This window comes from Tupaia chinensis, unplaced genomic scaffold (assembly GCF_000334495.1).
Source record: "Tupaia chinensis unplaced genomic scaffold, TupChi_1.0 Scaffold000609_1, whole genome shotgun sequence".
Lineage (NCBI taxonomy): Eukaryota > Metazoa > Chordata > Mammalia > Scandentia > Tupaiidae > Tupaia > Tupaia belangeri.
In genome coordinates, this window is record NW_006160128.1 from 1411614 (window position 1) to 1423100 (window position 11487).

General features: G+C 47.3%; 1 long non-coding RNA gene across 2 annotated transcripts in view; it reads right to left on the bottom strand.

Moving 5' to 3' along the window:
• Positions 1 to 9789, bottom strand: part of LOC102495374 (uncharacterized) — a 39733-nt gene extending 29944 nt beyond the window's left edge. For both annotated transcript variants that reach the window (XR_336021.3, XR_003551107.1), the window contains exon 1: positions 9691 to 9789. This is a non-coding gene — a long non-coding RNA (uncharacterized LOC102495374). The remainder of the gene's footprint in view (positions 1 to 9690) is intronic.
• Between the last annotated feature and the right edge of the window lie 1698 nt (positions 9790 to 11487).

The following is an 11487-nucleotide window of genomic DNA, read 5'->3' on the forward strand; positions in this document are numbered from 1 at the left end:
GCCCAACTTCTTCAACAACCTGACCTTAAATTGATCTGTAAAATCAACTGAGACCCTTATCCTAGGACTCCAAGAGAGAGACTTAATGGAGCATTATAGTAGTCATGTTTAATGTCATCTCAGGAGTGGTCTCTGGTCCGGACTCTACTGTGTTCTCATTGTAGGGACCACTGTAGAGTTCTACTGCACCACTAATTCCAGTCCTGGAAATGAGTTCTAAGGAAATGATGCAACAGGAGTGAAAATGGGATGTTTAAAGATGTGCTAAAAATTGGAACTAACTCAGCACATAGCAGATACAAAACGTTAGAGGACTGGCGGAATAAAGGACGGCAAGTGTGTGGTATATTATACAGCCGGCAGAAATGGCAATGCGAAATGGTGGAATGGTAAAACAAAAGGTAGAATATAAATAAGGACGTCCAAATCGGCAATTGGTAAACTATGCCTGCAGATTAAAGGCTGTTTGCCAAAGAGATAATTATTAGAATGGTAGGATATAGGTTATTTTTATTACTTTATAAAACTAGTGTTAATGCTGGAGGGTGTTTTAAAGCACGCTAAAAGAAGTGGAAACGCTCTGTCTTAGAATATCACAGTGGCTCTCCATGACTAGCCGTTTGTCTCGACTAGTTCTCAGAGTGAGGAGTGGGACCTGCAGGTGTCTGAGTGACCTTAGAATTAAAGCCAACATGCTGACTCCTGGACCCTGCTCCTGTAGAATCAGAATCGCCCACGGCTCTAATCCAAGAATTTCCACAGTGACTCTAATGTACATTCCTGTTTGAAAAATACTGTTCTAGAAGTTCCCAGAATCAGACTGTAAACAGATGACAACAACAGGGACAAATTGATTTTCTCTCATGAGAAGCAGGCCAATTCTCTGAAAACCAATTTACTCAGGAATCAATTTTCCAATTCTTTGAATTTAACACATTTGTCAATTTATCAAAGACTCGTTTTAAGCAACTATCTTCTAAAATATATTCAACAAATATATTCTCCATGAACATCTGAACTGTGTTCTGTCTAAACGAGTTAGCAACTATACCTGAAGAATAGATTCTTCACTGGGCCGGTCTGTGGCCTGGTGGTTATGGCTTACCGTACAGTTCAAGCCTCAGACTCAACAGCCTGAAAAACATGCTGGGGGCATGTGTGCGTGTGCCTAAAATCCTGGAAGGAGGGAGACGAGAGAAGAAGAGATTGCAATATGACCATTCCCTGTTGGGGGGTGTGCTCTCTTTCTCTTGCAAGTGCATTCATCCTCTGACATATTAAAAAAAAAAAAAAAAAGAAGAGCAGTTTCTTTTTGAACATATTTCTTGCAAATACATTAATAAAATTTTTAATTATTTTATTAAGATAATATATTAAAAAGAAAAACATACTCATGAGACAAATGTATTTATTTATTTATTTATTTTGAGAGGTTTTTGCTATAGGGCGTGTGCGCTCGCCAGAGAGACAGTGAGACAGAGAGACAGAAAGCAAGAAATCACCCCCCAGGGGGCACGGCCATGCCGCAATCCCTTCTCCTCCAATATCCTCTTGGAATCTTGGGCTCACACGCACACGTGTCCGGCGTGAGCTTAAGCCACCGGGTCCGGAACTCAAACCATGGTCGACTACATGGGAGTCCAGCGACATAGCCATTATGGCAACTGCTGGTCCCAAGAATTGTTTAATTTTTTAAAATAATTATTTTATTGAACTTTATTTTATTTATTTTAATTTAACCAGAGAGGAACAGAGTGAGAGAGAGGAAAAGTGAGAAAGCAAGTTACCAGGTCCAGGACTCAAACAGTGGTCCAACACCATCAACCACCACACCACCTGCTGGCCTCAAGAATTATTTATTTAATTTTAAAAATTTATTTATTTATTTTTAAATTTTGCTATAGGGCACGTGCGCCCACCAGAAAGAGAGATGCCAGGCGCGTGTGCGTGCGTGCCCAAGATCCTGAGAGGGGAATGGAGGAGAAGGGATTGCAGCATGGCCATCCCTCCAGGGGGGGATTTCTCGCTTTCTGTCTCTCTGTCTTTCTGGCAAGCGCACGCACCCTATAGCAAAAATTTCTCAAAAAAGAAAAAAAGAAATTATTCTAGCTATCTGACTTTTTTGACACCTTGGGTATTTCTTAAATTGCTGGTAAGAAAAAACAGTCATTGAGAATACTCAGGAAGTTCTTGTGAATTTTGTGAATATAGTGACTAAAGAATTGCTGCTCAGAAAGCTGATCCTTAGGGATTCAACTGTTATGGGACTGACCTAGGGTCCCCTACCCAAGGTACTCCACCCTCAGGTACAGGATGCTCAGGAGGTCACACAGGTGAGGAAGGGTAGGCAGGGGGCAGAAGGGTGTGTGTGTGTCATCTTTGCCCTTTAGAGCCCTGATGCACACCCATAGAATCCTAAGACAGCTGATGGTAGCCCTTCTTCTGTCCACGTCCAGCAGGCTGTGGAGCCTGCCAGCCACTCATCACAGGAGGTAAGCAACTTGTAGTCTTAAAGATGTGAGACCCGTTAGTTTGAAAACTTAAAAAGGGAGGGTAATGGTTTGCTATTTAAGTGAAGATGTGGGATCAGACTACACACTTAGAGGAAGCCACTGTGTATCTTGCTCCACCTCACCTAAAGGTAGAGGTTCACCAGGGAGAACCTCCTTCCTCCCCAGGGACTCTCCTCTCTGCCTTTGCCATAGTTCTGTTGCCCATGCAAATTCCCACGTGAACACCATCTTGGTGAACAACTACTGGAAGAGCCTTTAGCAGGGCACTGTGCTGATGCCACTGACAGTCTTAGGAAATCACTGATAATGTCAGGTCACGCTTTACTGAGTGTTTTCCATGTGAGTGGCAGTGTATTCTTCAATTTCCAAGCACTGTCTCACAGCAGTCTTATAAGGTTGGTACTAGTATTATCATTGCCAATGTATAGATGGGGAAATTGAGACCTGGAAATGCTAAATTGCTTCCCTGAGGCTGACAGCCACTCAGTAGTTGACCTGAGCCTTGAAACCAAACAGGCTGACTCCAGACTCCTCACTGCCTTTGGTTAGCAAGAGATACTCAGAATTTGATTACCAGGAACCTGTCTGCTGCTAGTGTAGTCTTGAAGATGAATGTTTAAGGAAAATGTGAGGTAGTGAAGGAAGAGATCTTCTCATAGGTGGCCTGCTATGAGCTGTGACAGATGTTCAGCCTGGGCAAAAGGGGCCCTGAGTCTTGGGTCCAAGAGCAGATGAAAGCTAATGATTTTTTGTTTGAGTAAAAAAAAAAAAAAGAATCAATCAGCAATACATAATCTGAGGAATTCCTCTGAGTGTCAGGTCCTGAGGGAGATAGAGAGGGCCAGACAGGAGCTTGTGCTTTCTTCATATGATCACTAGAGAAAATAGAGGATCCCCGGTTAAATCTGAATTTCAGGTACATTACAAATTTCTAATATAAGTATGTCCCAAATATTCCATAGGATGTATTTATACCAATTTTTGTTGTTTATTTGAAATTCAAATTTAACCAAGAGCCTGGGATTTTTATTTGTTAAGTCTGGCAACCCAGTTTCTTTGGAAAGACAGCCCACAACACAGGCAGTGTGTTAATGTGGCAGAGTAAGTACAGATAATGAAGCTTTTGGAGAAGGGAGAGTTCAGGATTTGAACCCACAGGGATAACATGAACTACTGGATAACATACTCTGGAAGGCAACTTGTGATGCGAAGGCTTTCTGACAAAGCTGGTAGGTGGGGAGGATCTAGAAGGATGGAGAGGGAAGGGAGGGAAGGGAGCACAAGGCACATGTGAGAAGAGAAAGTAGGTAAGAAATGTCTAGAGGAGACTTCATGTTGGGGCAGACCAGAGTGGAAGATCAGTCTGGAGAGAGTCCTGAATGTCCTCCTAGGGATTTTGGACAATGTCCTTTGCACAAATAAGGGGAACCAATCGAAGCAGGAGTTTAGGAAGGCTGTTCTAAGAAGGCATGTATGACAGGTGGTAGTGGGGAGTGGGTGGATCAGGACAGGGAGCTAAATGAGAGATGCTGAGGGTTTGTGGCAATGAGAAGAGAAGGGTGACCAGAAGGACATTCCGAAGGAGTGGTCTCATCTTTCAGGTAGGATTTCCAGGTGCCCATCTAAAGGGAACATGGCATATAGTGGCTGTCTCCTCTCAGGTGGGAGATCTGGGCCCTGCGGGGCCTGGAAGAAGAGAAGGAAACCATGGGCACAGAAACTCAGAGGGAAGGGTTTCATGCTAGGGGCGCCCTCATTAGTCTGTGGCCAGAGGAAGGAGACAAATGAAGGAAAGGAGAGTGCGTACAACCTCTTTCTTGCAAAACATGCACACACATCTATACACACAAACACACATACACACACACGCCACTCTGTGCTTATTAGGTATGTATAGATTTCCATGAAGAATGAACTCCGGGATCAGCAGATGGCATAATGGTTACATTGCTGGACTCCCAGATAGTTGACTGCAGTTTGAGTCCTGGACCGAGCGGCTTCAAACTTACGCTGGGCACATGTGCATGCATGCCCAAAATCCCAAGAGGAGGATGGAGGGGAAGGGATTGCAGCACGGCCATACCCCTGGGGGTGGTGATTTCTTGCTTTCTGTTTACACTCTGTCTCTGTGTCTCCGGCAAACACACGTGCCCTACAGCCAAAATCTCTCTTAAAAAAAAAAAAGAAAAGAAAGGAAAAAAAAAAACAAAAAAAACTCCTAAGTTTTAGAGATGGTGAATATGCTCATTGCCCTGATTTAAAGAATAATAATAATAATAATAATAATAATAATAATAATAATAATAATAATTGCCAGAGGGCATGTGCATGGGCCAGAGAGAGAGACCTCCTCAAGGCGGTGTGGTCACACTACAGTGTTTTTTCTTCCATTTCACCATCCTTTCAGGATCCTGGGCATGTACTCATGCATACTTCACATTTTCTTTTTCTTTTTCTTTCTTTCTTCTTCTTCTTCTTCTTTTTTTTCTTTAACCTGTGGTGTATGTGCTAGCCAAAGAAAGACAGAAAGGGGGAGAAGACACCCTTCATGGCGAATGCTCACACTGCAATCCTTTCTTCTCTGTTTCTCCATCTGTTGGGATTGGGGGGGGGGCATGCACATACACACACCCAGAACATTTTTCAAGCTGCCGGGGCTGGGACTTCAACTGCAGAGTCAGCTACTTTGTATCTGGCTGCTTTAACCACCAGGCCAAGGAAGCAGTCTCTGGTGTGTTTTCCAAGTTGCCAGTGTGGGATTCGAACCAGTCAGTTATGTGGGATCCAGCTCCCTCTACATGGTGTTTAAACTACTTTACAGCAGGGCCAGCCTGATTACCCTTAATCATTATACATTGTATACCCTACTCTAAACGTGCATATTAGGAGTATATGTAAATTAGAAATTATAATAAAAATTATTGTTAAAAAAGTAAAGTCCTGTTTTAACTTCAAATAATATTTGGTGACATAATTTTAGACTTGAATTCCATTGTTTTACTTTCCTTGGAGCCAGTCTTGTGAAGAATCCACTCTACTGACAGAGCAGTGACCAGTTTGGCATGTGACTCTTTCCAATGATCGTCCCATAACCGGGACAACCTCTATTCCTGGAAGAGGATTTTGAGATCCTCTAAAGAAACGCACTTCTGCAGCATATGGGGTCACTGCTACTTGGCCAGCTCTTCCCTTGCTCTGGTGCTGGCATTAAGCCAGTCCTGAAAAGTCCACTCAGCTGTTCTAGGTTTTCCCAGCAAAGCCACCTGGGCAAGAAAGGAGAGGCCCAGACAGGTTGGAAATGGAAATTGTTCCAGCCCTTTTCTGGGACTGGGTGGAGCAGGACAGACCCACAGGGGCAGGGCAGTGGGGAGGAGTCTCCTCTAGCCTGGGTGGAACCCTGGGTACCCTGGCTCTATCTGATCGTCTCCCTGCCCTGGGGTGATTGAGGGCTGGGCTTACAGCAATGGTCACTTTCCAGAGTGGCCCAGAGGATGGCATGGCCCCAGTAGGCCAGGGCATTGTGAGAAGGATGACACTAACCCCCAGTGTGGAGCTCGTACTCAGTGAAAGCAAGGTCGCTCAGTGACCCTATTGCACACACACAACTATGTGCCTCCTGACCACAGGTCTTGGGCCAAGGGACTGCTACCTCTTCCTGCCACTGTGCAGCACAGGTGAAAATGCTCGGGGTCATAGGACATTTGAGATTAGGTCTCTTGCAGGAACGATGGCTAGCTTGAACATGCCAGGTCAGACTGACCTTGGCCTCAAGGTGACCTGAACTTCAGTGTTGAGGAGAGTGTGAGTGGGGGGAGTACCGTAGGGACTGGTACTCATCCCCATGCTGCTGGACAGCCACATTCCCATGGAAATGGACCCATCCCGCCCTCACTCCCCATCACCCAAGGGCTAAATCCTGCTGTGCCCAGGGTGCCTGCGCCAGCCTCACAGATCCACCGGCCTTCCCTGTTCTTTGGCCACTCCTTGCCTATGCGTGGCTTGAATGCTCTTCCTCCATCTGCTTCTCTGCCCAGTGAACTCCTTGCTGGCTGACAAAACTTGTTCCAACGTCACCTCCCTGTGAAGCCTGCTGGTTTCCTCTTCTGATAGCTGCTTAGGGCTGCTCTCTTTTGCCTCCTTGCTGTAGAAAGAGCACATGTTACTCACTGCACTGGAATCTTCGTGCTCACAGCTCTCGACCCTGTGTGAGGCTCTGATCTCCCTGGCCCAGCTGGGACTTGGACTTCTCAGGATTGCTGGGAGGCAGGGCCATGCAGCTGGAACACTGAGTTCCCCTTCAGCTCCTGGTGGTTCCCCAGGGTGGGCTGCCAACCAAGGAGAAAGGGTGCAGGGTAGGGTGCGCAAATCACCACTCATGGCCTGTCTCAGTTCACTCCTGCCTGCTCTGGCTCCTCTCTGAGGCTATGGACTTCATTATCTACCGGCCTAGTGCTGAGTCACTGATCACCCCTGGTCTAGCACTGGCTTAGTACTTCCTTGCCAAGTCAGCCAATCTGTTCTGATTGCCAGCAGTTGAGCCAGGCTGCCTTCACTGGGCTGACTGGTGCTGCTTCCTCCCTGCCAGGCCTCAGGGTAGGAGGGGGTGGGAGGAGGAGGACAGCACAGGAGAAGGTAGAGAGGTCGGGTTGGGCCTGGGAGTAGCAAGGCCACTGCACTGCCCAGAGCAGTGGTTCTCAGCAGTGAGTATGGGGAGAGAGCGGGGGCCATTTGGCAATGTCTGGAGACATCTTTTGCTGTCACAACTGACAGGGTGTGACAGACATCTAATGGATAGAGGTTAGGATGCTGCTAGGATCCTACCATGCACAGGACAGCCCCACAAGAGTAATCCTGCCCAGAGGGTCAGCAGTGCTGAGGGTGAGAACCTCTGCTTCAGAGAGAAGAGGCTGGGGCCGGCTGCCCTGGGGGGGCACCACATGTTTGAGAGGTGGGCTTGAGTGGGCTTCCTAGACTTGAGAGAATGAGTCCTTCTCAAGGTACAGCTGCTACCTTCTCTGCTCCTTCCGGGGTCCTCACAGGGAGCCACAGTCCCTCCTGAATTGACCCTGTCCCTCACTGCCACTCCCAACTCCCCAGTAGCCGCTGGGGATTGTCTCCTACAGCCAGTGGATATTAGACGGCGAGACCATCTTCTGACTTTCATTTGTTTTGTTTTGTTCCACGTCAGCCCACAGTTTTAGGTGAAGAAGAGGACAAAGAACTTGTCGCTTTTATTTTATTTATTAATTTTTTTAATTGCCAGAGGGCATGTGTGCTTGCCGAAGAGAGGGAGAAAAAGCACCCCTCCAGCGGGGTTTAGTCATACTGTAATCCCTTCTCCTCCATTTCTTTTTTCTTTTTCTTTTTTTTGGAGAGATTTTTGCTAAAGGGTGTGTGCACTTACCAGAAAGACAAAGAGAGACAGAGAGACAGAAAGTGAGAAATCACCCCCCCCCAGGGGGGATGGCCACACCACAATCCCTTCTCCTCTCGGGATCTTGGGCACACACACACACGCGCCTGGCGTGAGTTTAAGCCACCGGGTCCAGGACTCGAACTGCAGTCGACTATGTGGGAGTCCAGCGACATAGCCATTACACTAACTGCTGATCCCTCCATTTCTTCATCCTGCTAGGATTTAGGGCATGCTCATACACATATACAGCATGTTTTTCAAGTTGCTGAGGCCCAGCTTTGAACCACAGTTACCATGTGGAATCCAGCTCCCTTAACCAGTAGGCTACGGGACTGGCCTGTTACCTGTGTCTTAAAAACACTATATATGAGAGGACTTCAAAAAGTTTATGAAAACATGGATTCAAGTTTGAATTAATCTTGGTGCAAAAAATATTTGAAGCCCACTTATATTTTGTTTGTTCAATTTTTGTAGAGAGATTTTTGCCATAGGGCATGTGCACTCGCCAGAGAGACAGAGAGAGAGAAACAGAAAGCGAGAAATCACCCCACAGGGGCATAGCCACTCTGCAATCCCTTCTCCTCCATTCTCCTCTCAGGATTTTGGGCACACCTGAACCATGGTCAGCCATGTGACAGTCCAGGGACACAACCATTATGCTATCTGCTGGTCCCTGTTCGTTTTTCATTGCCAGAGGGCACGTTCACTCACCACTCCAATGGGCAGTGGTCATGCCACAAACCACCTTCCTCCATTACTCCAACTTGTCAGGATTTGGGGCCTGCATGTACACATGCCCAGTGTGTTTTCCAAGCTGCCAGGGCCAGAACTCAAACTGCAATCAGCCACATGGAGTCTGGGTCCTCACACACAGCACTTAGCTCCTGCATAATGGGTCAGCATGCGTAAGTTTTCCATAGGACGCGTTTTCCATGAACTTTTGAAGACTCCTCATATAAAAGAACATTTTCCCCTTTCATCTTTATGTAATAAGAATATTCGCTACTATGGACCCATCACTCATTTTGTACCAAGAACTTTCATGCACATTATATGACTTCATCATTATAACAACTCAACTGGATAGGTATTATTATTTCTCTTGGAAAAACCAAACCAAAACAAAACACAGAGGTCCAGACTGGTTCCATAATTCGCCCAAGTCACAGAGGTGAAAAGGAACAGTGCTGAGATTAGAACCAAGTCTTTGACCCCTAAATCTGTTATTAGGAAACTCCCGAAGATTTCTCCTACAGGAAGTTGGCGTCATAGAGAACCTATTTAATTTTTTAGGTTTTTGCCATAGGTACTGTGCACTCCCAAAAGAGAGACAGAAAGAGACAGGGAGAGGGAAAGTGAGACCCCCAGCCTGAATGGACACGCAGCAATCCCCTTTCCTCCATTCCCTTCTGGGGATTGGGCACGTATGCACATGTGCTCAGTGCTATTTCCAAACTAGCATAGAGGAGCCTTTTAAATGCAGAGTGACAGACAGGCTCTTGAGGCTTCCTGAACTGTGAGGGTGGAGTGAGGGTGGCAGGAGGGAAGCCTCGCTTGGTGAACATGGGGCAGGAGCCTCTTGGACAGAGGTTATTAGAGGGCACAGCTGACTCTCATGAAGGGGTGACTAACGCTCAGCGTCTCAGTTTATGAGTCAACCTGGGCCGGGAATGGGGCAGGGTCTTAGCTCTGGGAAGGCCTGGCCAGTGCCCTACCCGGAAGTTGATTCAGCTGTCCGAACGCAAGTACGGGGGCTCCTACCAGAGAGCCTTGTTTCACCCCTCGTCTGTCCGTGCATCCATGTGTCCGTCCGGGGTGCTCTTGGGGGCTGCTGGCCCCTGCCATGGAGCCTGGAGGCTGCAGGAGGCTGGCAGTAAACAGGAAATGGTTAAGTAAGAGCAGGTGGAGCATGCCGGGTGCCGTGGCAAGGCAGGAAATAGCTGAGCCGCTGAATGGACTCAAAAGAATGCTGTGCGTGCTCCCTGAGGCCCTGGCAAAGCCAAGCACAGTGAGATGCTCAGCCTGACCTTGACCTGATTCCCAACCCCCCCTCCTTGTCAACTCCGCTGGGTGCTAGAGTGGAGGGGCCGGAGAGACTGGGAAGTGGAGTTTCAACGGGCCAGCCCATCTCCAGGGCCTCTGATGTAAGGGGCTGCAGGAGGTGGGCAGACTCTCAAGACTCAGAGATGGCTTTCCTCTGTCCAGTTCCCTAGAAAGACCTTCGCATTGACCAGGGTTCCCAGGGGTGTTCTCTCCAGCCTGGACAGAACATCCAGCTGGGCCTGTGGTCCAGATCTGGTAAGCATGGCTGGACACACGAGTTTCTTCCCTTTTGCTCCTCACGGCAGCAGGTGTCCACCATAAGGGATGTGGCACTGTCCTCTCTGAGAGACGAGGAACCTGAGGCTGAGGAAAGCTCTGTCACTCACACAGCAAGAGGAGCTGGGGCTTGAGCCCTCTCTTCTGCCTCCACACCCCTCTCCTGCTTGTCTCTCTGCACCTCAACGATGCTCATGTTCAGATAGTTCCCTGTTTAAAGAACTCGTTTCTGCCCTGGAGTAAAACGAGTGGTGCTCGGTCTTTTCCTGACCCCCTTCTCAGAGGAACTTAACCTTAAGGGCAGTGTTCTACTCCCAGGGCTGGGGCAAGGGGGCTGCCTCCTTGCAGAGCAGGTGGTCTGGTTGCTATGGCCTTAAGTATCATAGACATCACAGTCCAAGGACCACGAGGCACCTGGCTATGAGTGCCCAGCTCAAACCATGTCAGGCAGGGATGCCCACATTGGTCACTGGAGTGGTACAGGACACTGGGGCAGGTGTGGCCTGTTCCCAGTGCTGGCTGTTGCTTGTTTCCTAGCATGTGGCTCCTGAAAGTTGCAGCTCTACAGTGGCTTCTGTGGCCTCAGTGGCTACATCTCACTGGTCAGATAGCCTTGATAGCCTAGTGGGGGTGAGAGGTCAGGGGGAGAAGCTGGGTTCACATGTTTTCTTTCATATATATATATTTTTTTTTGGGGGGGAGAGGTTTTTGCTATAGGGCGTGTGTGCTCGCCAGACAGAGAGAGACAGAGAGATAGAAAGCGAGAAACCATCCCCCAGGGGGGATGGCCATGCTGCAATCCTTTCTCCTCCATCCTCCTCTTGGGATCTTGGGCATGCACGCACACGCGCCTGGCGTGAGTTTCAAGCCACCAGGTCCAGGATGTGAACTGCGGTCGACTACGTGGGAGTCCAGAGACATAGCCATTACACTAACTGCTGGTCCCATTTCTTTATTTTTTTATATATATTTTTTTCACATGTTTTCTTGACAACAGTGGACATCAAGGGTATTTCAATCATCTATATAGTAATGTTTATTGGGTATTTATTATACTATATTTATGTATATTATTTGTACATACATTTATTTTTTAAATTTTTAAGAAATTGTTTTAGGTGTGTGTATATATATATATACACACACACACATATATATATATCGAGAGAAAGAGAGAGAGAGAGATCAATTCCACTGTCTTGGTCACTCTAGCTTTGAAGTCAGGTACTATGAGTACAC